Source organism: Vidua chalybeata, chromosome 5 (genome assembly GCF_026979565.1).
Source record: "Vidua chalybeata isolate OUT-0048 chromosome 5, bVidCha1 merged haplotype, whole genome shotgun sequence".
NCBI lineage: Eukaryota > Metazoa > Chordata > Aves > Passeriformes > Viduidae > Vidua > Vidua chalybeata.
The window spans coordinates 21,740,960-21,767,226 of record NC_071534.1 but is presented as its reverse complement, the minus strand read 5'-3'; the positions used below and the strand labels follow the sequence as shown (position 1 = coordinate 21,767,226).

Below are 26,267 nucleotides of genomic sequence, written 5' to 3'. Positions count from 1 at the left end.
GACAAGAACATCTCAAATGAAAATTAATTCTAAATGAAAGCAAGAATACTTAGCACCTTTCTTGTGCACTTCAGATTTCAAAAACACTTTGCAAATATTAACACGCCAAGATATAAAAGCACCATTGTTTCAGTCAAAGGCAGCAAGAAGAGAGGATGCAGAAGTTTGCAGCAAAATGGATGGATGGCTGCTTTTAATTTTGTAAATTGTGGATTCATTTCCATCATAGTGATGCATCGAAACAGGTTCTGCAGTACTAGAACAACAAAGATGTACTATATTACTGAATACCAAGAGATTCTGGGAGACCTGGTTTAATTTCAATTCTAATAATTTTTCCACTAAAATTCCTGTTGCTTTTCTCTAATTAAACCTGCAACAGCTTTTTTATTCTATACCACCATGAAAAAAGCTTTCACATTCTTATTACAAACAGCGTTTTTCCTTTGCAGGTCCCATTACTGCCTTTCCAAAGGCACACCTACCAAGGAGAGTCAAGATGATAGATAGAAAGATGTAATTTGTTAAAGTTTGCTCATTGCATGCTCTGCTGAATTCCATTTTTTTTCTAGGGTGCTGTGTAGCTCTTTAGCCACCTCTAATAGGAAAGACTTACGCAAAAAGATTCATCACAAAGCATCACCTGCTACATTCATATTAATCTGGGGTGTCAAACACTACTCATGTAGATCACTGCTGGGATCTCTTCAGCGAACTCCATGCCATCCCAAAGCATCATTGCATGCATGCCAGTATTCCCCCACAGAAAATACTGGTAGCTGATGGTCAGTGAGTTAATCCCAAACACCAGGACCTGGACAGATCCTCCTCGTCTGTATTGGTTAGCACCTCACTCACTCCACTACCAGCAGCACTGATTTGAGGGAGACAGATCATAGAAAAAGTAAGGCAAGAATGGCTAAACTTTTCACTTCAGTATTTAATGTCCAGCCATTCAGGTGTAGAGAAGGGCTTTGAAAAATTAGGAGCTCAAACTTGATATTGAGAAAGGAACAGAAGCTAGCTAAGAGGAAGAGGAACAGGTTTCATATCCTCCTACTGTTCAGCCTAGTTCAGCAGGCTTGATTACTAGTGGGAATTTGCACTGGGTTACCTCAGTCAATTCAGATGAAAGGTTCAGTCAGCAGAAAAAGCATGGAAGTTGGCTCCAGGTTAGCATTTGACAGGACTATGTAACTGAAATCATCCTAGGATATCATGTAGCAATCTCCTTGGGTAGAAGTAATGAGGATTTGAAAATGGATCTGAGAAAATCAGAACAATTAGAGCCATTTCTAACTAGAAAGATGGAAATCAATATTACAAACTGATCCTGAAGATGCTTCTGTCTTAATAGTGCTGCTATATGTGACCTGCTGCAAAACCAGTGCTCAATCCACTTAAGACTCCACCAGAAATTCCACTTTGTTCTGATTAATCAAGTCCTAAAAATTATCTCAGTATCTGACTCAAAACAGACCAAATGGAAGGAGTTCATGGTGATCAGTATAGCTGTATCACATGCAGAGATGCATGGTGAATACAGGTAAAGAAAAGACAAAAAATACAAGGAGACTTACATTTCTTGCTGTGATGAATGACTCAGTTCCTGCCATGTTAGATGCATTTCATCTTCATAAATTACCATCACATGGCAGGTGAGTGGGATCTGTCTCGATCCTGCTGAAAGTTTTTGTTTAGATAGTACAAAAATGGTATTAAATACTACTGTAATAATTTATTTTAGCACTTTCTAATTGAATATAAAAATATACTTAAAATCAGTGTCAAGAAATGCAATCTAACAGAGAAAATTAGTTGTATCCTAGAACTAAAGTGATTTTTTTTCAGAGTCATCCCATGTTGTTGCTTTCAGTAGATCTCAGCATAGGAATACAGACAGAATTTCTTCCAAAGGCATTTTAACAAGCTAAGCCACCAACAAATAAGCATGCATTACTGAAGCAACAATTACTGAGATTAAAAGTACAGTCTAAGAAATTTGAAAACGGGGAAAGTACAAACTACCAGTTTTCAAACACTTCACCACACTCTTCTGTATTTTCTAAGCACTTCTGGGCAGGAATGCTTTCTTGTGTTGGGAATTTCTGACACCCCTGCTATGCTGGTTGATGGTGTGAAGAGTGACTGCTGATTGATGTCACTTGGCTAGCAGAAGCTGCCACACTAGTCACAGCTATACTGGCAAAAGCAGTGCTTTCATCTGAATTGCTTCCCTCCATTGTGGAATTTATTTTTTGCGTGAATAAACATCAATATTGTACACAAGGAATTCAAGATTTACGTGCAGTTTCATGGTTATAATCTTGCTGGGATGAATGGAGACACGTTGCAATGGCTTGCCTGAGTAGAGTGCTGTAAAGGAGGGATACAAGCTCATTGGGAAGGGCATCTCAGAAGGACCTGGAGGTGGGAGACACCTTTCATGAGAGAGGTATCAGAAGGCATGGAGCTTAGTGTGGGCATGGATGATGAGCTAAGTGAGAGCTTACAGGCACAGATTAGGGAGCAGACCAGTACAGGTGACACTATAGTGAGTGAGCATCTGCTACAGGGCACCTAGCCAGGAAATCAAGCAGATAAAGCCTACAGAGAGGGAGCAGCAACCTCACAATCATAGGCCCTGTCCTCATGGAGGAGTACTTAAACCACTCTGGTATCTGCAGGAAGGATGACACATCCAGGGATAAGCATCTAGACTGCTCCTGGAGAGCACTGATAGATTCCTGACCCAAGTGATGGAGGAGCCAACAACGAGACATTCTGTGCTGGACCTTACTAAAAAGGAAGGGCTTCTCGGGGACATGAAGGTCACAGGCAGCTTTAAGTTGCAGTGACCCTGATGGCATTCACAACACCAACAGGAGGGAGAAGGGCAAGAAACCCTTCAAGACCACAGTCTTGGCATTCAGGATAATAGACTTTGATCTCTCTGAGGACCTGCTTGAAAATATCCCATAGGACAGGACCCTGGAGGGAAAGAGGAGTCAGAGAAAGCTGCTTGATACTCAAGGATCACCTCCTCCAAACTCAAGAAACATTCATCCTGAAGAGCAGGGAGTCATGCAAAAATGCCAGGAGGCCTATAGAGATGAAAAAGGAGATCCCGGCAAAACAAAAAGAAGTCATACAAAATGAGGAAGCGGGAACAGGCAGACTGGAAGGAGGACAAAGACACTGTCTGAGGATGCAGAAATGCAGTCAGGAAAGCCAGAGCCCACCTGGAGCTAAAACTAGTGAGGAATGTCAAGAATAAGTATCTGAAGGGAGGGTATAAAGATGGTAGAGCCAGATCCTTCTCAGTGATGCTGTTCAGCGACAGCAAAAGAAGCAACATGCAGAAACTGAAAGACAGGAGTCCCTCTGAATATCAGGAAACACTTTTTTACTGTGAGGGTGACTGAGCCCTGGGACAGGTTGCCCAGAGAGATTGTGGAGTCTTAATTCTTTAAGATACTCAAAAGCAATCCGGATTTTGTCCTAGAACTGGCTCTAGGTGGCCCTGCTTGAGCAAGGGTGATGGACCAGATGGTCTCCAGCAGTCCCCTCCAACCTCAACCATTACCTGACTCTTTTAAAGCACTGCTGTTACAGAAAACTTCCAGCCACAAACCAATGTTTTGCTGCTGGTTTAGACCAGCCTTCCTGATCATAAAGTATCCTTCAGGTACACTCAGTGTATTTGTGCTTCACCCAGCATGCAATGAGCCCTCTCTAAACCAGAGCCTCTAGTCCTTTAAATAAAATGAATAAACAACTGCTTTCTGTATTACATTCACAATTCCACTAATTCAACCAGAATGTCAAGATCTTTTCTCAGCTCATATTACTTTCATATACAGCAACTTAAAGAATGAAGTTAAGGACAAAAGGAAAAGAAAAAAAATCTTAACAGAAACAAAAATTGGGCCTTTCTTAAAATATCTGGGTCCAAGAGCAGGACAAATGAAACTGAGGAACAAAACTCAAACACATTAAATAAAATATGCTGTAAAATTAATTATTTCGAAGAATTCTTGATACTAACATCAGATCAAGAAATCTTTACTGCTGATGCGTAACACAGCAGTTTTTTAAACTGAGAACAGAAAGGCAAGAAACTCACTGTGAAAAATCTGAAGAGCTTTAGGATGTCTGAAAAAATTGTTCTCTGTCAAATTTAATAACCTTCACACACCTGGCAAACATGGATTTACCTCTGTGCTGTTTCTCTCATTCTCTCCACCCCTGTACCCTTTAACAAATTTGCCCAGCAACATGGCACTAAGCTTTCTGTTCAGACAAATGCTGTGTCTGCCCCTGCTCATAATGGGTCAAAGATGATATAAAATGATGCAATCAATAAAACTGCCATATTTTTAATTCAGTTAACACGTGCCAATAATTCAGTGGAAACTCTGGCTTCCTTACTGTTCATTTATGGTGACTTTTCTTCTAAATGGTAGTGGCCTTTTCCAGTTACATTCTCTAGGTTGTTAGCACCACCTGACCACAGACAAACTCCATATATTTAAAGAACAATAACCTACAACTTTTAAATACCAAGATATATATTAATTTACTCCTTCAAGCATTTTCCTCTTTCCTTAAGTGTTGTATTATTTTCCATTTTCAAGAAGTAAAACACACTTCTTTCTTCCCCCGGTCACAGCACTGCCTCTAAATCAACAAAGAGTATTTGTAAATTTCACTTTGATCCATTTATTTTGTCCGTTTTCCATTTGTCAATTAACTTTCACTTGTTTAAGATGCACATAAATTCGGAATACTTACACAATATAATTATTATATGCTGAGTACCATTAGGGACTTGGTTTCATCATCTAAGGCACAACTATATTAAGCAATAATTCTTGCCAAAGACAAGAACTATTCACACAGTTCACATGTTTAAGGCACAAGACAGTGACTCTTTCAGGAAACCAGAGCTCCGCTCTTTGCTTTTTTGATTAACCACTTAGGCAACTTTGCTCAAATCACTTCACCTGCAGTGCATCAGCTGGTTGTCACAGAATGACTTTATCCTTCTACACTGTCATTTTCCTCACTCTAAGCAACTCTGTAAAGCATTCAGGAACCTACTGATTTATTTCTACAATATGTCTAAGACTAGGAAATTGGCAAAGTTATTCTGCATATGAAAAATACTGTCGTCACTTTCCATTCCTTACATACTAGTGGCACAACATTACTATTTTTGTTCATCTTAATAAAGAAAAAATGTTAGGAACATACTTCTTCTCAACCCATTCACCAACTGTGCACAGTTAACTCGCATTGCAACAATAATATAAATCATGATCAAAGTTTACTAAATAGCACCTCAGATGCTTTTAGTACATGATGCATGTGGATATACCTCAAGTGCCAGGCTGAGAGTAGTGGAAACCGGTAGTATGAACAAGTTGAGATTTTAAGTCCAACTTCCCCAGCACAGCACACAAAATCAAGGGGCAAGACTCTGGATAGCAAACTGATAACCATATTGCAAGGCATTACTATGCATGGTTCTCCACTCTCCAAACCAGCTGGAAAGCATCCTGGTTTTGGCTGTGCAGGAATCATTCCCAAAGCAATGCCGTCGTGTGGAAAGGTGGTGTTCCAACAATGAAGGATTACATGGCTAACCTGAACAGTATAAGTCTGAATGACCCCAGAAGTTTGCTAGAAGCTGCTATTTTAATCTAGCAGCCTTTAAGCTGCAGTAGCTTTATAGTAGGAACAAGGGAAAAGGCAGGCAGACAGTAATGTTTGGAAGGAAAGGTAGGAATTAAAGCCACTCTGGCTATACTCCCTTCTTCACACCTGAGGTTTGAGGGCAACTATGGAAGGATGGGAATTTATTCCCATACACACTGCTTCTTTCTCAGAGTACCTGCTCATCACCAAATGGTTTGGCTTAGTCACTAGCACATCCCATATTCCAATACACTCACTAACAGTACTGATTTTTTCCCTTCTTTCTTTATTTGTAGCACCCCATTTTGATGACACAAATCTCAGTGAGGAAGACATCGCCAACTAAAAGCTTCTACCATTCCTTAAACTGACCATTTTTGCTTTGTGGAAGTTAATGCCAACATGCAGCTCTTCTAGTACTAAAAACTGTTCACAACATCATCACCTACTGACTTCTACTACTTGGAATAGTCACTGCAGAGGAACAGATTTCTCATAAATGCAGTTGATATTAAAGAGCTCTGGAAGACCGAGATCAAGGACATAAGTTATAACATACTCCAATAATAGCAACCAAAAAATGTCCACCTTTACAGGGACCTCATTTTTCAATGCTCCAATCCTCTACTTTGATAAAACAGCATCTAATTGTACAGTATGCTCAATATGGAAGAATCCAAAAATACAGACAATTGCACCCTTTCAAAGCAGTAGGAATCATCTTTATCTCATTTAAGAATTACCAAGCATGGCAGCCAATATTTTATCTTGGAAAATTTGGCTTACATGAATGACAACCTAGAGGCTTAAATCTGAGTCACACTCTAGAACCAATCTTAGGATTGAAAAATAATGAGACTACAGAAATACAGAATTTAAATGCTGCTTGAAGAACCTCAAGTTGAATGTCATTTCATTTTATATAAAAAAACCAGGAAGCCTCATACATCCCTTCTATTAACAAAACAATGAAAGCTAATACTATTAAGAACAACATCATCTAAAGAACATACATTTGGGTATTTAATAATGCTAAAATTATGGGCTTTCATTTCTTATTTCTATCCATTGGCATACACCTTTCTAGAACCTTCGACATGAAAAATATTGAATTAAGCAGATTAATACACTGAAGTCCAATAATTTTTAAACATAAAATCCCATTTGCAGTGCTGATTAGAAGCAGCATTAACTGAAGACAGAAGGGAAAACAATCACCAAGAGAATTTACTACTAAGGTTCACAGGCACAGCAGGGGAATCAGAAAGAGGGAGACAATGAAACCTCACCAGAAGAAGATGGATTGAGAAATCTAAATAGCAACGGAAAACATCACCTCATTTGACTAGCTCTCAAATCTCCTTGCTCACCCTACTCCACCATTCAGTGACACTTGGCATTCCACAATGAGAAATACTCAGTTCTCCAAGCTGACGTTGTAAAATCATTCCCAAGTCCATCTAAATATTGTAAGAAGTTTCATATTTCAGTAAATAAATAAAACTCTATAACTCCTTCCCTTCATTTCTCTGCCCTTTCTCTCCTCTTCCTCTTGTGTCCTGCTAAAACAAAATCCTTCGTTCTTCTTTGTATTGAAATGAAGATTGCTCAGTAACAATTTTTAGTTTTCTCCCAGTCCTAAGTCTTAGCTGCCAAATGCCTATCAGCAGATAAAATCTAAATAATAATGGTAAAAGTGAAATGTTGATACGCTGTGTGTTAATATTTCATTCTGGGATAAACTGTAGAGGAGCTACTGAGAGATGCAACTCAACAACTTAACTTCCCTGGAAGTTTTAAGCAGCAAAACATTTCTTGTGAAGGAAGCAGAGAGTCGCTTAATTTTTTTTTTTCTGAACACGTTTTCTTGTAACTCTCACTGCAGGTGAGCGAAGGCAGGTTTACACTGACACGGGTGCTGTCCTTATTTAAGAAAGCTCTGGTTCTGGTGTTACCACTGCTACTTGCAGTTTGGCCAAACAGCAGCAGATGAGAAATTGCTATGATTTCTCTAATTTTCACAGATTTCTGGAAAAACAGTAAATCAAGCCACTCTTCCTTCACATGACCCCTGACAAGCTGCCTCTCAGCCAGCACGCATAGTCTTGGTCATCATGTGTAACTATTCCCCGAGGATTAAAAATTGGTAGAGACGTGGAGTAACAGAAATGACTCATCAATACACAAAACTGCATGGGAGAAGAGCAGAGTGGTGATGGCCCCTATCTTCTAGTACTCACTAGTCAAGCAACCAGAGCCATGAGGACAGGGAACTCCAGCCTTAAAAAACCTATTTCTTTTAACCTATTAAAAAAAACACTGCTTTTTATTATTCTCAGGCATACCTATCTTACATGGGAGTCAGAGACCTGCATCAGCTGAGATTTGCAGCTTCTTCCACCACCAGGGTTACATGATCAGATCTGACTTTTTGCTACAGTACAGGCTGGATATTGTTGGGGCTTTTTTTTATAATTTTAAGTGTAGCTTCTACCCAGTTAACGCTGCTGTTGTGGAAATAGTAGCTACAGCTGAGAAAGAAGGTGATGTGGATACTACTATAAACATTATCAGACCTGGTTGGATCTGCAAATTAGAATGAGTAATGGAACTATTTTGCACAGTTTGCTTCTAATTCTGACACAGATGGCACTTAAACAAGGATTCCAGCCTTGGCAGATTTCTTCAAAGTCAGTGCCAAGGCCAGGATAATCCTTTCTAGCAATTTTCTCCTTGATTTTTGAGCTACCAACTTCAAAATAAAATAGAATTTCTTACCTGACGCCCTCTTTCTACAGCCATGCATTGAACAAGCTCTGACAAGACAGACTTTCAAATACTGAACTAAGTGACACCAAAAGAGTAATGAATCCCTACAAGTGACAACCCTCATTTCTTAACCTTTATTTTCAGGTGGGTGTATCACAAGAAAGAGAAAAATTAGTGATTCAATGAAAAGGAAATAAGAAAAAGTAAAAATATCTTCCTTGAGGTAGTTCTGACTCTCCAGCTCTTAAATTATGCCAAGTGTGGGATAATGAACAATGACTGTTTTTAAGGCCAGCATTAATGAACAATGGTTGTTTTTTAAAACTAGCATTCACTACCAAAAGGAAGATAAGCCAAACCCAGACAACAGAGCAAAAATAGTGCAGTGGATATGTGTGCACGTTTCCTTGCAATGGACACCTGTGTACATTTCCCTGCAATGGACACCCGTGTGCGTTTCCTCACACAAAACCACTTTTGAGAAAGTTCTTTAGCCACAGCATTAGGCAAATAACTAATAGAGCCAACTCTGAAGAGAATGGAGAACAACTCATGAAGAATAACCAACTGCAAATTTGCACTGGCCATTATGTTCTCTTCTGATACAAATCTTAATGTCAATTATCAACACAGACACATTACAGAAAAAGAAGCTACACCAGAAATCTCATATCCTTAAAATAGACATTTTGTTAATTTATTCTAACATGGATGATGAAAAGTCTTCAAAGCTGACAAGAGCTCATTAACATAGGGTTGCATTCAAGACATGAAATAAGGATAGACACACATTTCTAAAAAAATTAATTGCTGTTCAGGATCTAGATAAACACTCCCATCAACATCAATAGCAGTTTGCATGTAGAAAGAGTTTAGCATACAGTGCAAAGACTTTGTAGTCAGATTATGAATTTTACCAATTATTAGCCTTTATAAACATCAGGGGAAAAAAAGCTTTGTTTTTGTTAGTTTTGTGTCTGTGTTTGCTTTTTAAGATTGCTCTTATAAGGCCACATAAAAAAATAAAAATAATCAGACAAAGGGTAAGAGAGGAGAGTATTCCAGTAAGGGTCTCTTAACAACGATTGCTTATCCCAGGTAAAAACAAAAGCCACACATTTGAGCAGAAAGTAGTCTCACGAGTTCAAAATCATTGTTTTTAAGAACACTTCAGTTCAGTGAGTTAAATGCACTTGCGAGATGCCTAATTTTATAGTTTTCTAAAATAAGTAATTCTGAAGGAATACTACTTTTACTAATATTAAAGTCCTACGCACTGAAATTTCAGATTAAGCCTCTGACAGATCTTCATGTTTCCAACAGGCATGCAGTCATTCATCACTGCTCTGCACTTTGGTTTTCTGAGGACTGTACTCTGGAATTTCTGCAGACTGAGAAGCTGGCACAGAGAATTCAAGAATAAATAATACTATTTTCAGTGCTCCTTTATAGAAAACCAGTACATATTTCTTCAGACCTGAGAAAACTTACAATCTTCTCACATCATCCAAACAACAAAAATAAGTTGTCATGTATATTTCAGACATTAAAAAAAATTATCTTGCTCCATACTGCCAGTCAAACACCTCCAAGCTATGCTTTACCTACCAGCAACTGAGAAGAGGGTATATACTTCAAACACAGAAGATGCTACACACAACATTAACACAAAAATCATGAGAATTAAACATCAACAGGATGGAGAAAAGGCACCAGCTACTACTGCAGGCAATTAAAAGACCAAAAAAAAAATCAAAACCAACCTACCAATCCAATTATCCATCAGAGACTCTGCAGTTACTGCGGCTCTTACATGACTTGCAGCCTTTCTGATCAAGGGCCGTCACAGGACACCTAAGCGGCAAGAATTTCACATTTCAAACTTGGAATACCTACCAGCAATTGCCAGTTTTCAAGAAGTACATGGATACCTCTTTTACTTTTCTCAATTTTAAAATACTGAAACACAATGAAGATATTCAAGATAAGATTTTTTTGTTAGCTTGTCCTATCCTATAAGTAAACTAACCTCTGATCATCTATCTCCTTTGCAGCAAGGAGCAAAACTACTTTGTTAGAAGACCCCCTGCCCTTAACTCATCACCCAAGTTTCTACATATGATTTCTCCTCTAAGCTTACAGCATAATGATGGAGCTCCACAAGGCTAGAAAAAAAAACATTTCATAGGTATCACCACAATAGTGTGTGCATTTTCACCACTGAATGAGGGGAAGAAGCCCATCCAAACCAGTCCCCCTAGCGACTAGTGCAGTGGGAGTCTGAGGAGATGTGGCAAATCACTACTTTCTCTTTTCATGTGTGAGGCCAGTTTTCTATTTTTTCATTGGGCTTTTTTCCCTGGTAGAAGACATAACCCCTTGTGGAAACTAGGCAATATTTCAACCCATTCATCAAATTTCCCGCTGATTCTATTTCTGAATAAGTTTTAAAAGTATTTTGTACACAGAAAACTCAATCTGTATCCAGCAGATATCATTAAATAAAATATGCTGACCTGCTGGCAATTGACAAGTCTGATTTTAACATAGCACTTTGTTTAGCTTGGTGCTTTCTAGTCTTTCCAGCACTGATACTGTCTAAAAAGAAGCTAAGAATGTTTAAAAGACATTTGATTTATTGCCATTTCCAGCCTGGCATCCATACCTTCCAGAATACATGTATGACAATCAGTGCTGTGAAAATGTTTCCTGTAGTAATTTTAAGAGTGCTATGTGAAATACATACAGAAAAAGGTAAGACCTCCTAACAACTGTTCAAATGCCTCTACTGGCTAATTTTTATTTAAAAAATGCATGTAGGGAAAAAGTAGGCTTTATATGGTATGTACCAGTACCCCTGTTCTAAGCTGAACAAAGCAGGAGACACTGTACTCAGGTGAAAACACAAAAATCGCTTGTCTGATGCTCTACAAAGAGGAAAAACCACTTGCTTACTAAAACTGGGCACAACAGAAAAACTAGGAATCTCTCCAAAAAGTGTTACATAAGGCATTGTCAAACTTCACGTCACCTCCACAGGGCCGCAAGTTGCTATTTTCCCCGCATCCCCCGGTGCGCAGGGATTAATGATCTAAATGACACAATTCTCGGATAAAAGGTAATAACAGAAGCCTTCCCAAAGGAGCGCTTCCCGGGCTGGAGGCTTGCAAGGGAGGCTGGCAGGTGATGGGGAAGTCACCCTGCTCGGCTCAGCGTCCCAGCCGAACTCTGGCTCTGCCCCCGGCTCCCGTTCGGGCGGGCAGAGCGACTCTCTCCGTCCCAGCCGCGGCCGCCAGTCCCGGCTCTCCCGGCCGCCGGCGCGGAGCAACGGCACTCGGCGGGACCCCGCCGAAGCGGGGCCGGAGCCGGAGCGCAGCCGGAGCAGCCCGGCCGGAGCAGAGGGCGTGCGGCGCCGAGCCAGCGAGCGGAGCGGAGAAACCTCCCTCGCCCGGGAGAACGTGCCCCTTTGTGCCGGGAAGCGACACGCGCGCCTCCGCCTGAGCATCTCTTCAATTCCGGATCTGATGGGGATTAAAATCCAGCAGATAAAACTGCCAGCCCGGCCCTCTGGACTCGGCTGCCCCCTCCCCTCCCCGGGCTGCTGGAAGAGAGACACTCACCGATTGTTTCTTGCCCTCCCCCACCCCTCGCCCCTAAAAGCAGCAGAGACTAGACGAGAAGGTGCTTACCTTCCCCGGGTGGCTCCCGGGCCGCCGGGACGGGCGCTCAGCGCCCGCCGCTCCGCACAAGCAAGCGGTCCTTCCCCCTCCTGCGCCCCAGGCGGGCAGCTCCAGCTCCGTCCCCGCAGCCTGGCGTTCGGAGGTGTCAGCCAGCGGGTCCCAGCCCGGGGCGGCAGCGGCAGCTCCACTCTCCGCGGGACGAGTAGCCGCTATCGCTGGGAGGAGGAGGAGGGCGGTGGCGAGGTCCCGACTCTTCTCGGGATGAGCCGCCGAGGTGGCCGCCGCCTCCTCCACCGCCCAGCTCAGCTCTCTCCGGGGCCTGCCCGCCCCGCGCTGTCCCGAGGTGCAGCCCGGCCGCGTCCGTCCGTCCTGCTCGCCTTCCCCGCCCCTCTCCCCGGCGGCGAACCGCGCGGCACACAGGCCCCGCCGGCGCCCAGGAAGACCTGGGGGAAACGGGGGATTCCGGCCCAGCCTCCTGCCCTCTCCCCGGGGCCTGGTGCACACTCTCCGCGGGGAGAGGAGGCCCTGCCCCGGCCTGGCGATCAGCTCCGGGAAGGTCACCGGCACCGCGGAACCGCGCACCGAGAGGCTCCCTCCGGCACCGCCGCGGTCGCTGCTATTACTGCCGGCCCGGAGTCAGCGACCGCTGGGTGCCGCGCTCCGACCGGGTTCGCTCCGTGCCCGTGCCTGGAGACCGCCCCCGAGTCTGAGTGCCAGGCTGCCCCCTTCCCCTTCCTTCCTTCCTTCCTTCCTCGCCTTCCGCCCCTTCCCCGCTGTCAGCCTTCCCCCGCCGGCTCCCTCCGGCGCCCGGTGCCAGGCTGCCCCCTGCGGGTGTCGGAGCCGCGGCCGCCCGCCTGGCGGGCCGAGGCGGAGCCGGGAGCGGCCGCCGCTGCCGCTCGCCGAGTGCCGGGAGCCGCACGCCCGCCGCCGCGCTACCCCGGGCTGGCTCAGCGGCGGCCGCAGCGCCTGTGTGTCTGTGTCATGTCTGTGCCTGGGCGGGCGGAGGCGCGGGCCGAGGCGGGGCCAGCCCGCTCTCACGCCGCCCAGCGACAGGCGCTGAGCGCCCAACCAGCGGCGGTCGCCGCCGCGCAGCGTCCGCCCGCGCGGCGGGGCGCCCCGGGCCGCTACACCTGGGCAGCGCGGAGGGAGCCCCGCCGCCGTGACGGTGAGCCCGGCCCGCGGCCGCCGCCTGGCCGGCGGTCCCGAGCGCCGCCCGGCGCGGGTAAGTGCGGCGAGGGCGCGGAACGGCCCGGCCCCCGCCTCGGCCGCCGGCGGCGGTGGAAGACCCAACTCCGAGCGCCGGTACCGCGTCAGGAATGAATAAATATGACGGCTTCTGGCTTACATGTGGCGGAGTGTGTCCCTGCGATGTGTCCCTTCGTGCTGGCAGCTGCTGAGAGTCGAGTGATAAGCGCACCTTTTGTTTTTTGTTTTTTGTTTTTTTTTCCCATGCGTATACAGCAACCATCAGCGCTTTTTTTTTTTCAATTTATTCATAATTTTACTTCATTAGCGGTGTAGAATGGATTGTTGCAACACATCAGCATTCTGAGAGGACTGTATGATAACCTGTGTGTATGGCTGTAGAGTGTTCCTGAAATTCCTATAGGAATATGCAAGAAGAACAGAAACGAACAAATGCGCGTACAATCCGATTTTAGAATTAATTAGCATTAATCCATTCTTAGAAAGGAAGATACAAAGTATACATGCGCTTTGAATAACAAAGTAAATAATCAAAAGTATGAATAATTGGGTTAGTGCTCAGGACTTAACTGCTTTCTTCTTCTAGAAGGACAAGGGAATAGTTTTAAGAGAAAAGTGTTGTTCTCTAGAAGATATCATGACTGCTAATTTCTCTCATTACATCAGCTGCTTGAAAGCTGTAACTCATGCAGAAGTTTGCTGGGCAGAGATTATGTTTTGCAGTATACCGTACCAAAGTATTGTGATCTCTAGAACAGGTTATTCATAGCAAGATAGTATTTGGCAGATTTGATTAAGGTATTGGTTCATCATGCTTATTATTCTACCACCAGTAACATCCTTTTCCTGATGCTTTAGTCAAGAGTGGTATCAGATGAACTGAAGTAAATCATGGTGCTGAACATAGCACTGATATCACATAAGTGTTACTAACTGAAAATTTTGACATATTGTGATAACTAGGAGAGCATTCTGCAGGGAGAAAAACCCAACAAATCTGATTATCTGTAAAAATAATTTCGTTCTGTTAGGAAGGATTTTCTGGAATAGGTGTGGTAACATACAGGTTGGTGCCTATGTGCTTATTTTCATGAGGAAATCAAAGCCAGAAATGAGCTGTACTGAACTGACTAATTCTCTACTTTCTCCTATGTGAAGCTAAAGGATCAGCCTTCAATTAATAATGTTCTCTTGCATTGTGGAAGGATTGCAACTGCTTTGGTGACAGCCACAATGAATGAATTTCTGGGGTTGTAGGGAGGATGAAGCAGGACTGTGTGTACAGCTTCATTATTAAGAGAACCAGGCTGTCCACTCTCTGTTACTATAATTTTCACAGTTCCATAGTTTCCTGCCTCATGCTTTGACTTCAAAACTACTAATGTGCCAGAGTCTGATCCTACAAAATATTGAAGAATGTCTGGACGTTCTTAATGTTCTTATCTTTTGTTTAGGGCAGGGAACTCTCAGCACCCACAATAATTCTTAGGGTTTAAGAGCAGCATGGATTATTAGGATATCTAATATGGCACCATACATGACAAATGATGGAACTTCATACTGGGACAAAATGTCTTACTTTAAATTCCTCTGTATCTGTCAGGTTGGTGACCTACTCACAAAAGGACAACAGTTGTCCAAACCCAGAGCAATGTTTGTCAGAGGCTCTAGCTGAGAATGCTTGCCACAAGGTTACAAAACCTAACAGGGACAGGAGGAATGACTGCCTATGAAGATAGAGTTTTTCAGAAATTGTGCTTATAAGCAAGTAATATTTTTCATAGTCACAATAAAATTCCTCTATCAGTTTTTGTCCTTGAAAATCCTGAAGTGGCAATTGCTTTGGACATAGAGTAAACAAGCAGTGCAGAAGGATACTTATGCCAAAGACAGGTAGAAGAAATTAGATGCAAATATTTGCACTTAAGATTTCACTCAGCCAGGAGGAAGGTTTGTCTAGAAACTACACAGGTTCTGGAGTGACATGTCTATTTGCATGTTAAAGAAAACAAACAAACAAAAAAAGCAAAACCTGTAGTAATGTCAAGTGTACAGATTTTTTTTTTCTTTAATGATTGTTTCATTAGGTCAAAAAACTCAGAAGTTTTAATAGTCCTATTATTTAAAAATTTTGTAAACCAGATGTTTAATTTTTTAATAGAAACATGTCAATTTTGTGATGGTGTTAAAGGATTGATTTATAGAGATGTAAAATTATAATGTGTGAATATTTGGTCTCCTTTTTTCCTTACTGGAACAAGAAATAAGGCATAACAATTCAGAACTCCAAACAGATTATGATGTTTTCACTACACCAGAACATCAGTAAATAAAATTATAATAAGTCTGTTCATAAGACCCTACACACTTATGGATTATCTGTTTTTTGGTTAAAAGAAAAAAATTGCTTTCCATTTTACCATTTTGTGTGAAAGGGAGGTGTAAAGCCCACAAGTATTCAAACTTATAAAAGTGCATTAAGTTCATCTCCCATTTAACACCAATGAAGTCCTTTTTACATTCTTACAGTTGCTTCATTGTTCTAGCTGAATTCAACCACTATGAGGTCTTTTGAGAAAAAAAAGACAGTGCTTTGTTCAGGAGGCGACTGAAAAGTGCGTTACTACTTTAAACAGTGCATTATATGCCAGTTGAAATAGAAGCTAAAATATTCCTGAAAACCAGGAGGTTCTTTTGTCCCCATTCCTACACACACACCCCTGTGGGTGATCAGCATTTTGAATACCTAATGAGGTAGATGCTGCTGTGTCACACTCAAGATATGGGATGGACAAAGCAAAGTCCTCCACTGCCTTCTTTTATGTGGAGTTGATGAAATAGCTACTTTTCATAAAATCAACCATTCATTGTGTTGTCACAGTGAACACAAAGTCAAATCTGATCTAGCAGGCTGGCTGGATTGTGCTAACTGATCCACAGAAGGTTGTGACTCTTTGTGAGTTGCTTTTCTTTTAAATGCTAAATTGCACAACTTGTTGATAGTATCAGAGCATGGAGAGCAAGACCAAAAGTCTGAAGCAAGTCCTAACCCTTGAGATGCTTGTTACCATCTGCTGCTGCAATGGGTACAGCACTACTGCAGAACAGACTGCCTTGGCATGTTTTGTAGTAGGAAAAGGCATTTAGACAAGAAATAAGTGAAATTTAATCTACTCCAGAAAAATAAATTTCCAGTTGTTGAGCATGAAGTAGAAGCTCTGTTACATATGCTGTCCACAATGGGCAATAAATTAAAATTTAATGGAGATTTTCCTGTGCATGTTACAGAAAAAAAAAAAGTAAAATCAACAAAACCCAAGAAAGAGCCAGATTCATATTGCCTGGGATTATAGGGAAAAAAAAAATACTGATAAACTGAATGCCTTTAAATAACCAGAAAATACCATGAAAACCTAAAACTTGAAGAATGCAAAGGAAATGTAGTTATTAATTCAGAAATTACTTCTCTTATACCAAAATAGAGTTCAGACAATCGTTTAGATTAGAAATAGTTAACACAGATTGTTCTGTGTTAATTTCATTTTCATGTTGGTTTCTCCCAGATTTCAGTTGTATTTCTAGTTGTATTTCAGTTGTATTTCTACCTAAAAAGGTAAACACCCATAACTAGGGGCTGACATAGCGTTATGCCTTATAAGAAAAATATTGTGAAGGAAATATATTTGTTTATATTTCTGACTCTGTCTACTTTACTTTCATTGTTCCATTTACTACTTTCCATTTGTTGAGATTCAGTCATTTAGAGAAGAGTTGGGGGGTTTTGTTCTTTTGGTTGGTCTTTTGGTTGGTCTATTTTAAGCATTAGTGATTTTAAACCAATAAAAACTAGTGAAGATATGCAGAGCAAATATGATGCAACCTTAATTTTATGAAGATAATCTGATTTCGGGTTGATAGTACTTCTTTAAATTTTGGCCTACCATGGTCAAGACAATCTTGTGTTTCTACTTACCAAAGTAATTGATTACTATTTTGATAATATGATGTGCATAACTTAGAAAATACTTAATTTCATTCACGATTTATTTTTTCACAATTTTACAATTTTTTTTTTACCCTATACTATTTGCAGCAAAATTCTAGATAATTTACAGTACCTTAATTGCTCTGCGTTAATACATATCATTGCCTTTACAGAGTCCTCTGGGAAGGAAAAGGAAAGTAGCGCTGGACAAACTTTAAAATAATTTCAAATTTCACTGGCTAGAAAGGGGACAGTGACCCAGGCACTCTAAAGCCTAAATCAAGGTATGTCAAAGTCAGTGGAGCAGCTGCATTGATTTCAGTGCTATTCGAGCTGAACTATCGTTGATGTCCTAGTCTGTGTTCCAGGAAAATATATATACACACACACTTTATGAGGTTTTTAAAATAATTGTTTCTATTTGACTGCTTCACCTCACTGCCAAGCAAACAGTGGATCTAGTGTCTCTTTCTTATTACTGTGTTTCCTTTGTTACACTTGGCCATTTATTACCCTGCACTATGAATGCTGAGACTAAGAAAAGCCTTAACTGAATTGTAGACATGTATAATTAATATCTGCCAGCCTTTCTAGAAGTATTAAAGCACAGTATTCATTATTCCTCCAGTCTTAGCCTTATACATTTAGATTTTAATTCATCTAAGGACACCTTTCACTATGTGGTGTAAAAGAGGATACTCTACCTGATCACAAGAAGACCTTTTTTTCCATTAGCAATACCTGTTTTATACATGGAAGGTTTAATTGTTTCAAGAACAGCTTCATTAACTTCTGAAAGTGTTACCAATACAGGCCTCCCCAGAGCCAGGATGCTAATTAGAAAGAAAACTGGCCTTACATTAGTTTGAAGAGTGGTGCCTTTTTTTTTAAAGAGAGCAGGAAGGCTCATTCCATCATTTACAGAGGTTTCTTCCAGAGTGTAGGAATAACTGCCAATTGCATGAACTCAGAGAATACCTGCAAGAAATTAATTATTCCCACAATTAAACCACCTATTCAGACAACCAACAATAGTGACCCTAATGACGATTATGTAAATAATGTTAAGATGTGCATTCAAGGTCTGTGCAGTTCAAGCAATGTCCTTTATGACAATGCTGTGTGTCAGCTCCAAGGTCCCTGCCTCAGTGGGTTGGGCATGTTTGGAGGTTGCCTTATGAGTGCTTGGATTGCTTCCTCAGGTACCCAGATTGTCAGTAGAAATACATCTGGCCCTTGTCACATTTACGCTGATTTTATATTAAAGGTGTTTCAGGTCTGACCAACAAAAAAAAATCTATGGTAAGTGTAAATACAAAATGTAAACTAAATTAAAATAGATGGATGAATAATAAAGACACAGATCCTATTACATGTTAAAGTATGATATCAAGACTTGTTAAAATAATTTGAAGTTTTGTGTTGATGGTCAGGCCTTTAGAATCTGTATGAAAAATGTACCTGGACTGAAAACAGGGACTAAGGGAAAAGAAATTACCCCCCAACCTTTTTATAAGGATCACTACCTAATGTATCAAATAGGAAAGTTTCTGGCCAAGAATAAAATACAGTAATTATCAGTCAAATCCTAGAACTTCCATATTTTTCCCCATGAAGGTTGTGTTTTAAATATTTTCTAGGAGGATTTCTCTAGAAAGCAGAAGTGCATTATAGCTGCTACTTTCCAGTGAAGAGAGAGTAAAATAAACCTAGATCCTGACTAATGACTCAGGCTTTTTTGTTTTTTGGCCATTGCAACAATAGGAATGCCCAGTATAAAAGTTTTCTGGAAGTTTAACAAAATTAGTAGAAGAAAGCCTGCTTTCATGTCCTTGTCAGACAAAAGCACAATGAAAATGTATGTACCTGCTTCTGAATATAAACAGGGAGCATAGTCTGAACAGCTAACATGGATTTATTTAAGTGGCCACAAGTAGTTGTGTATCTTAAAAATGTGCTGTGAATAAACTAAAATGTTCTTTTTCTGGGGATGAGGTGTGACTGTGAGCTTCATCCTGCTCTCTGTGCAGGACTGTCAGTGCTGAAGAAAGTTTGTGTTCTTGCTGATATTTCAGAAGTTGTGAGCTATGATCTGGACTTGCTACATTGACAAAAGAATAGGACAGGTCACCCCATCTCAGCAGTGAAACTGTCAGTAACAAGGGTAATCCTCCTCAGTCTCAACAGCAGTTACAGCGAAGTTGATGCTAAGGTCAGGCAACAAGGCAAGACCAATACTAGTGCCAATGAACCTGTCAACATTAAACACCTCTTTTTCAGAGCAGCACTTCAACACTCCAATAGTCTGTGCTTCAGATTATGTCTTGACATGGTAGGGGGTTTTCCTTTCATTTGGGTGAAGCTAAAGCTGTCAGACCTACTAGAGGCCAAGTAGACAAGGCCAGAAACAGGACAGACTTTTAGAGTCTGAAGGTGACATTGAAGGAATCCAGCATCAGACATAAAAAATGCCCAAGAAATTTAAGATATTTTACACTCCGTGCATGTACTTGTCTTTCTGAGCTTGGCAGCCACATGGGTGCTAGCATTGCTACTTCCTCTGAAATTGCAGTCTCTTATCAGATTGTGTACTGAGGAAAGGAATAAGCTTTTACTTACACCATGGATGGTGTCAGAATTCATAGTTCCTGCATCACCTAAAAGAAATGACCAGACCAAGCAAAATTTCCAGTGAAATCAGCACATGTTTAAGTCTGTTAAAGGAAGAATTTCATCTACAAAGAAAATAATTTTGAACAACACTTTTTCAACCAACATACAAGAGCTCAGTGCTGGAATCAAAAAACTATCCTGTCACTGTGCCCTTTGCCCATTTTGAAAATATTTCCAAGTGTGCTACTTTATTGTTCGTATGTCAGCTTGACATTACAACAGTTCCAGTGAGAGGTTATGACTTGAGTGATTTTTCCAGTACCAGACTTGATGACAATGGCCCTTTGAAACTTTTACCCACCTTCTTCCACTCAGCATAACCAGGTGCAAAATAGATGCAGCTGAGAAAAGGGATCATCAGCAGGAGGAACTGTATTTCCTTTCCTTCTCTCAGATCTAGGTGAAAAAGAAGCCACTTCCTTGGGAGTGGGCTTTATGCCGAGTACAGTGGTAGGTTTGTTAGGGCAATCACTCAGCTTCATTATTACCTCATTTTTATCAATTAGCTGATTGAAAGAAAGGATTAGTGCAAGTCCTCTTTCTGCACTGTAATCTGTGATAAATTTGAGAGGTGTTGGGAAATTTACTACTGGGTGATTGGCAGCTGGAGCCTCAGAACTAGTGATGGTTTATAAATCCTTTCTGAATTCTGCTGGGGAACAATGATACTAGTCTTGGAACATTAAAGGAAAAAAAAATTACTTAACTCAGCCTTTAGAAATCTGTGCTTAGTAGAAAGTTGATAAAAGGGAACAGCTGCATCCTTAAAGAATCTATACCCATAAAGTACGCTCAGACCTCTGCTTCTTTCTTGACTAACACAGCAGCAAAGAAAGCTCACTCTCCTTAGAATCATTATCAGGCTTTACATCTGCTGATCCCTGACAGCAAATGATTTAAAAAAAATACTCTCTTCACCACTGAAAGAGAAAAACGGAGTTTTTTCTAAACTCTATTCAAGCCCAGGTAGGGATGGATACTGGAATTAACAATGATGAGTTTATTTCTTCAATAGGAGAGAGAAAGAGAAAAAAGACATTTGATGGGGTGTTGGGATGCAAGATGAAAAGCAGGATTATCTGGGTGAAGAAATCACATGTTGCTAAGATAGAAGAGGATACCTTAGAGTTCTGTGAAGTTGGCACCTGATCTTTTGAACATCAAATAAAGTAAAGGTCTGGTGGATATCACTCCGTCATCATGTAATTAATAATCACGTTACAATCTGAAAAAGGGGTATCAAAATCTGTTTGCATGTGAGAATTTAGCTGTCATTTCCTAATTTTGTATACTTGAGTTTGCAACCGCAGCAATGTTCTGTTAAGGTAGCTTTGGTGTGTAAGGCTGGATATTACAGGAATGGAGAAGGTGGAGTCTTAATAAAGATTTTGTTGCTTCAAGCTTGTACTGACTGCATTGTTCACAAGTGCTTATATGAACAGGAAGCTTTTTTTCATAGTTTCTTTCTAATGATGACACCTATAGTAAAAAAATCCCAAAACCTACTACTAGGCACAAGTAAAGGTCAGATGCCAAGATATCATTGAAGGTCTCAGAATACTATGATAGTCCAAACTGTTTGTATTTGTTGTTGGCTACAATTAGAATAGAATTCTACCATCAGATTTGGGATTTGATCCCTGAAATAATACAACAGATATTCTGTCTTCTACGCAATTTTTAAGAAACCAGGTCATTAATAAATGACATTTTTTTGAAGAATATTTTGACAGGATTGGTGTAACAGGGCATGAGCAGAAAGACAATCCTAGCCACCAGCATTCACATGGTACGGGCTGAGATGCAAGTGACACCTGCATGACAAATTGGATATTGGAAGATACAGCTGTTACTGCTTAACTTCTATCCATATACCCTATTACCTCAGTAGATCAGTTGTTATATGTGCTAGTAATCAGGTGCACACAATGATTAATTTGATAATCTCTCTTGCTACTGTTGAGCAGATTTATGCTTAGAACAAAGAAAGTTGTGGCCTACCTATCCTATAACTGATAGCAGAATGTCCATGACACACAATCACAGAACCTTTTAGGCTGGAAAAACCTCTAAATAACTAACTCCAGGTCAGAAAATGTGAAATCCAGCAGAGATGCAAGAAGAGAATACTGTCTTAAGACATTATAAGGCTGATTTTAAAGAGGAATTATACCAGCTGAATTAATATTATGTTCCAGTTGATTTTCTAGACCTATTCCTTCTGCTAGGAAAGGAGGCAGCCTTTTGGAAAATATTAATTTTGAGTTTCCTCTGCTACAAAGAACAGCCTCAGAAGCAGGATGTGCTTGAAGCTATTTGTCACAAAATGTTTAGGTTGGCCAAAGAGCTTGAGACTTCACAAATATGCCTCAAATATGCAGTGCAATGGAGTTTCAGCATAGTGTACATCTCTGATACAACTGATGCTTATTTCAAAGGCATCCTTTTAAGAAAATTTCAGTAGACCCAGTCTACAGCCTGTCCACGGGGTAGTTGTGCAGATGAACCGTAAGTTTAGTGAGAAAATGACACTTTCTATGTTAGAACCTTTACATGTATTGGACTGATCAACATTCCTTGAATGACAGGCTTGCACAACAAAGTCAGTAGCCCCATAACTCTGTACTTGCCAGTTAATTTTGATGGAAACATGTAGAGACTTTTTTTTTGTTTGTTTGTTTGTTTGTTTTAATCTTATTTCTCCCTCGCATTTGTAAGCTCTGGGTCACCAGCCTTTCTCTGGAGACTGAAGAAGCTTGTCTGGAAACATTATGTCAGTTTGTTAGCAGGGCTGTTGGTTTTAGGAGTCTGAAAGCAATATGCTTTCCGTTTTATGTGTGTGTCATTTCACCAGGAACAGAAAGATATGGATGAGGTAGGAAGAGCAAATGCAGGAGGACAAGTAGTTAGTAGAAATCACTAAACTCCAATACTAAAAATATCCTGTCCCCGCCAGTTTAAATTCACACTTACTCCTCTGAGTAGGTAAGAGAAAAAAGAAAATTTCCATCTGCAGCTTTTGAAACTTCATTTGTCACCTGAGTACTGAGTACCAGATTTTCAGTTTGTAGTGCTGAAACCTTACCATATTTCTGGAGGATCTATTCTTCAGTACCAGACTGCCAACTTGAGTGTCAAAATTCCATATGACCTCAGCAGTACTTGAGGGCAAACAACAACAATTTCCTGGGGATCTCGCATGATATTGTCAGCCTTACTAGGCTAAGCTGGGTAGTAGAACAGAGCATTCTACAGTTGGGTATAATGTGCAATTCATTCCTTAGCCTCTTCCTCTAGCTACTTGGACTGTTCTCATCTCTGCCTCTGGCAGTGGTGCTCAAACCTATTGCTTTCCTGAGACCTAGACCCTGGTTCCTAATGAAGCACATCAGCAGTACATTTGTTTAAAACTGGGGGATGACCATCTCAACACAAACCAGACACCAGAAATAACACTGCAGTGTGGACTTGGACTGGGCAGTGAGCAAAGAGGATGGAATCAAAGAGCTGCATCATGCACTTACAAAGTTTAGGTGAAATGAACACAACAGTACACCAGGCTGGAATGTAGTTGCTGGAAATGTGGGCACAAAGGTCTTTTTGACTGGTTAAGGCTGTTAATGAGAAAAATTACATTGCTTCTAATTGGTATGCATGTTAAAAGCTGTGCCCCAAACAAATGGAAATCAGATAGGATTCTGAACAGGCTGTGTAAAACAAGTCCCAATGAGCAGAACTGAGAGGAGAGGAACTTACTGGTAAAACAAGTTAATTTTACCAATCACTTCAAATAATCTCAAAAAGATTCTTTATACTTTCATATTTTGTGATGTCGAGCTGTAAGAGTTCAGAAATTTTCCAGAGCTTGTTGCAAATGCTATGACTCAGTGGATGTCTGAGACTCTTTGGGACAAGACTGAAGATCCCATCTCTAGCTTCAGTGAGTCACCAAAGGCTATAGGTGCTGAGACCACAGCTGTGGAAGAGATATACAGATATGCTGAGCACTGCATATTGTCAGTTTTCACAGGGAAATCAAGAAGGCTTTTACAGGATTATGTAAACCTTTGCAACAGAGCAGCACCATGTGTGGACCAGGTGAGCCATGGCCCAGCAGGCTGCTTTCTCTATACCAGGGCCATGGAAAACCAGCTGTGGTTGCAGCTATCACTACTGAGAAAACAGCCAGGATGAACAGAATTAAACAGTCTGAAACAATTATTGCATAAGAAATTGTTCCAGAGGGAAGCAAAAAGTGCAGTAGTAAAAAAGAACTAGTTAGGTGAAATCTACTACTGCTGTTATGAAAACATTGATTTAGGAAATAAGTTCTGAGGTAGTAATCTCTATATGATACAGAGGTAATTTTCCAGTTGACACATGTTTTTTCAGAGGGGAAGAAAATCATCCTGACTTCTATACTTCTGTAGTTATAGGAATCCCTTTTCCAAATTTCTCATCTATTCATATATTTACAGATTCCCTTGATTTTTTAAAAGCAGTTATTTGTGGCTGCAAGTGCAAACATCTGGTCAGTGGGAGAGAGTAAAAGGTAGCCAGAATAAAGAACAGTTGTCTGGAGCACAGACAAATCACTGAAGAACTTTGCTGCTTATTTCTTGATTTCTTCTTTTTTTTTCCCTCTTTTATGGCTTGCGTTGGTGGGATTTACAGTCTAAGAGCTAACTCATTGTTAATGCTGGTTCTCATCTGGGAATAGAGACATTTAAATGCTCATACTGTTGCAGGCACTGAAATTCAGCAAGCCTTTTTTTAACAGTGCTATTCTATAAAAAGCATAGGGAATGCCCATAAGAGGATCTTTTCCTTTAGCAAAAAGACACAACCTGATTAGAACATTACATAATCTTAATATATCTTTGGTATCTTTGGTATTTAATGCAGAACTCAGACCCTAAGGTGTTGGTGATAACAGCATGCTGGAAAATGGAAAATTGGCTGTCTAGTGACTTTTTCATGGTTTGCCCAGAACTGATGGCAATTGCTAGATGAGAAGAAACACATGGGAGGAAAAGAAGGATGGCTGTCAACAGTAAAAGTTGCTGTTGCTCTTTCCTCTTCAGCTAACACAAGAAGCCAATGCTCCAGCCATAAGCAAGAACAGGTTGGTGGAGGATTAAGGAACAGTGACAGATACCTGGACTCTGGAAGAGGTTGAGTATGTATGAGTGAGAAGATGATCCTTGAATGCAGATCTCCAAAACTGAATGAAAATAAGTATTAAGAACACATGAAGGGGAAAAAAAAAAAACTGAAGGGGGTGGAGAGAGGAATAGGTCAGGAAGAAGAAATTGCAGTGTGGTAAAAGAACAGGTGGAGGTGAACAATGGAGCTAGAGACCTATGCAAAAATAAATGAAAAGATTGAAGGAAAAACATTATTTTATGTTTCAGAGAACTGAAGGAAGTAATTAAGATGAAATCTGGGAGAAAATCACAGAGAATAAACATGGAAGGCTACAAACTTCGTTGCAGCTCACAGCTTTCCCAGTGTGCTGAATGACTAACTCAATCTCATCCAACTTGTGAAATACTCAAAATACCATTAGTTAATTTTGTAACCTCCTCTCTGGAAATGCAGTACACTTTTTATACCACTAAAGATGTGTCTCACAAGTGGAAGTAGTGGTTAATTTGACAAGTTATTAGCTGTTGAGCCCAACTGTCCCATCAGTATCCAACTTGAATAGAAAGACCAGTAAATGGGATGACACTGGAACATTAGTGAGTAAAATAGTGATCATTCTGTAGAGGTTAAATGGGAATGGCAAAACAGCTATGTTGGCTCTTGCCCACTCTGAGCTTGTGCAGTAAATAAGTGTAGTCAGTCAATCTCCAAATGTTACATACAAGAGTGAAGTCAAGATAAAAGATTTGAGCCTATCCCAGATCTCTGATCTGATCTCTTATGAAAAGGAGAGGACATTTTAGGAATATCGGCTCAGAGTGTAAACGAACTCAGAATGTAAGCAGGGAGTGATATATTTGATTTATAAACACAGTATAGAAAGCAATCCCTAATTTCTTGGAGTTCTTGGCATCTTGCAAGGACTCCTGTCCCTTTTAGCATCCTGTATGGATTATGCTCAAAGTAAATTCCTCTGTTAAAAGTCAGCAAATCCAATAAATACATAAGCATCTTATCTAAGCAGATTCCACGTGATTTTACAATGGTTAGTACACTTTATATGCAGCAAAAGTCTTTAGCAATATCTCTTTTCCTTAGTTTCCTGT

The 26,267-nt window shown here is 40.7% G+C and overlaps 1 protein-coding gene and 1 long non-coding RNA gene across 3 annotated transcripts in view; one reads left to right on the top strand and one right to left on the bottom strand.

Annotated features, from left to right (window-relative positions):
• Positions 1-12,761, bottom strand: part of LARGE1 (LARGE xylosyl- and glucuronyltransferase 1) — a 275,554-nt gene extending 262,793 nt beyond the window's left edge. For both annotated transcript variants that reach the window (XM_053942747.1, XM_053942748.1), the window contains exon 1: positions 12,159-12,761. The gene's annotated coding sequence lies outside the window, so the exon portion shown is untranslated. The remainder of the gene's footprint in view (positions 1-12,158) is intronic.
• Positions 12,762-13,287: 526 nt separating this feature from the next.
• On the top strand, positions 13,288-25,635 carry LOC128788409 (uncharacterized). The gene is made up of 3 exons (XR_008431060.1): positions 13,288-13,371; positions 17,514-17,624; positions 25,098-25,635. It is a non-coding gene; the product is annotated as an uncharacterized LOC128788409 (long non-coding RNA).
• Positions 25,636-26,267: the final 632 nt, after the last annotated feature.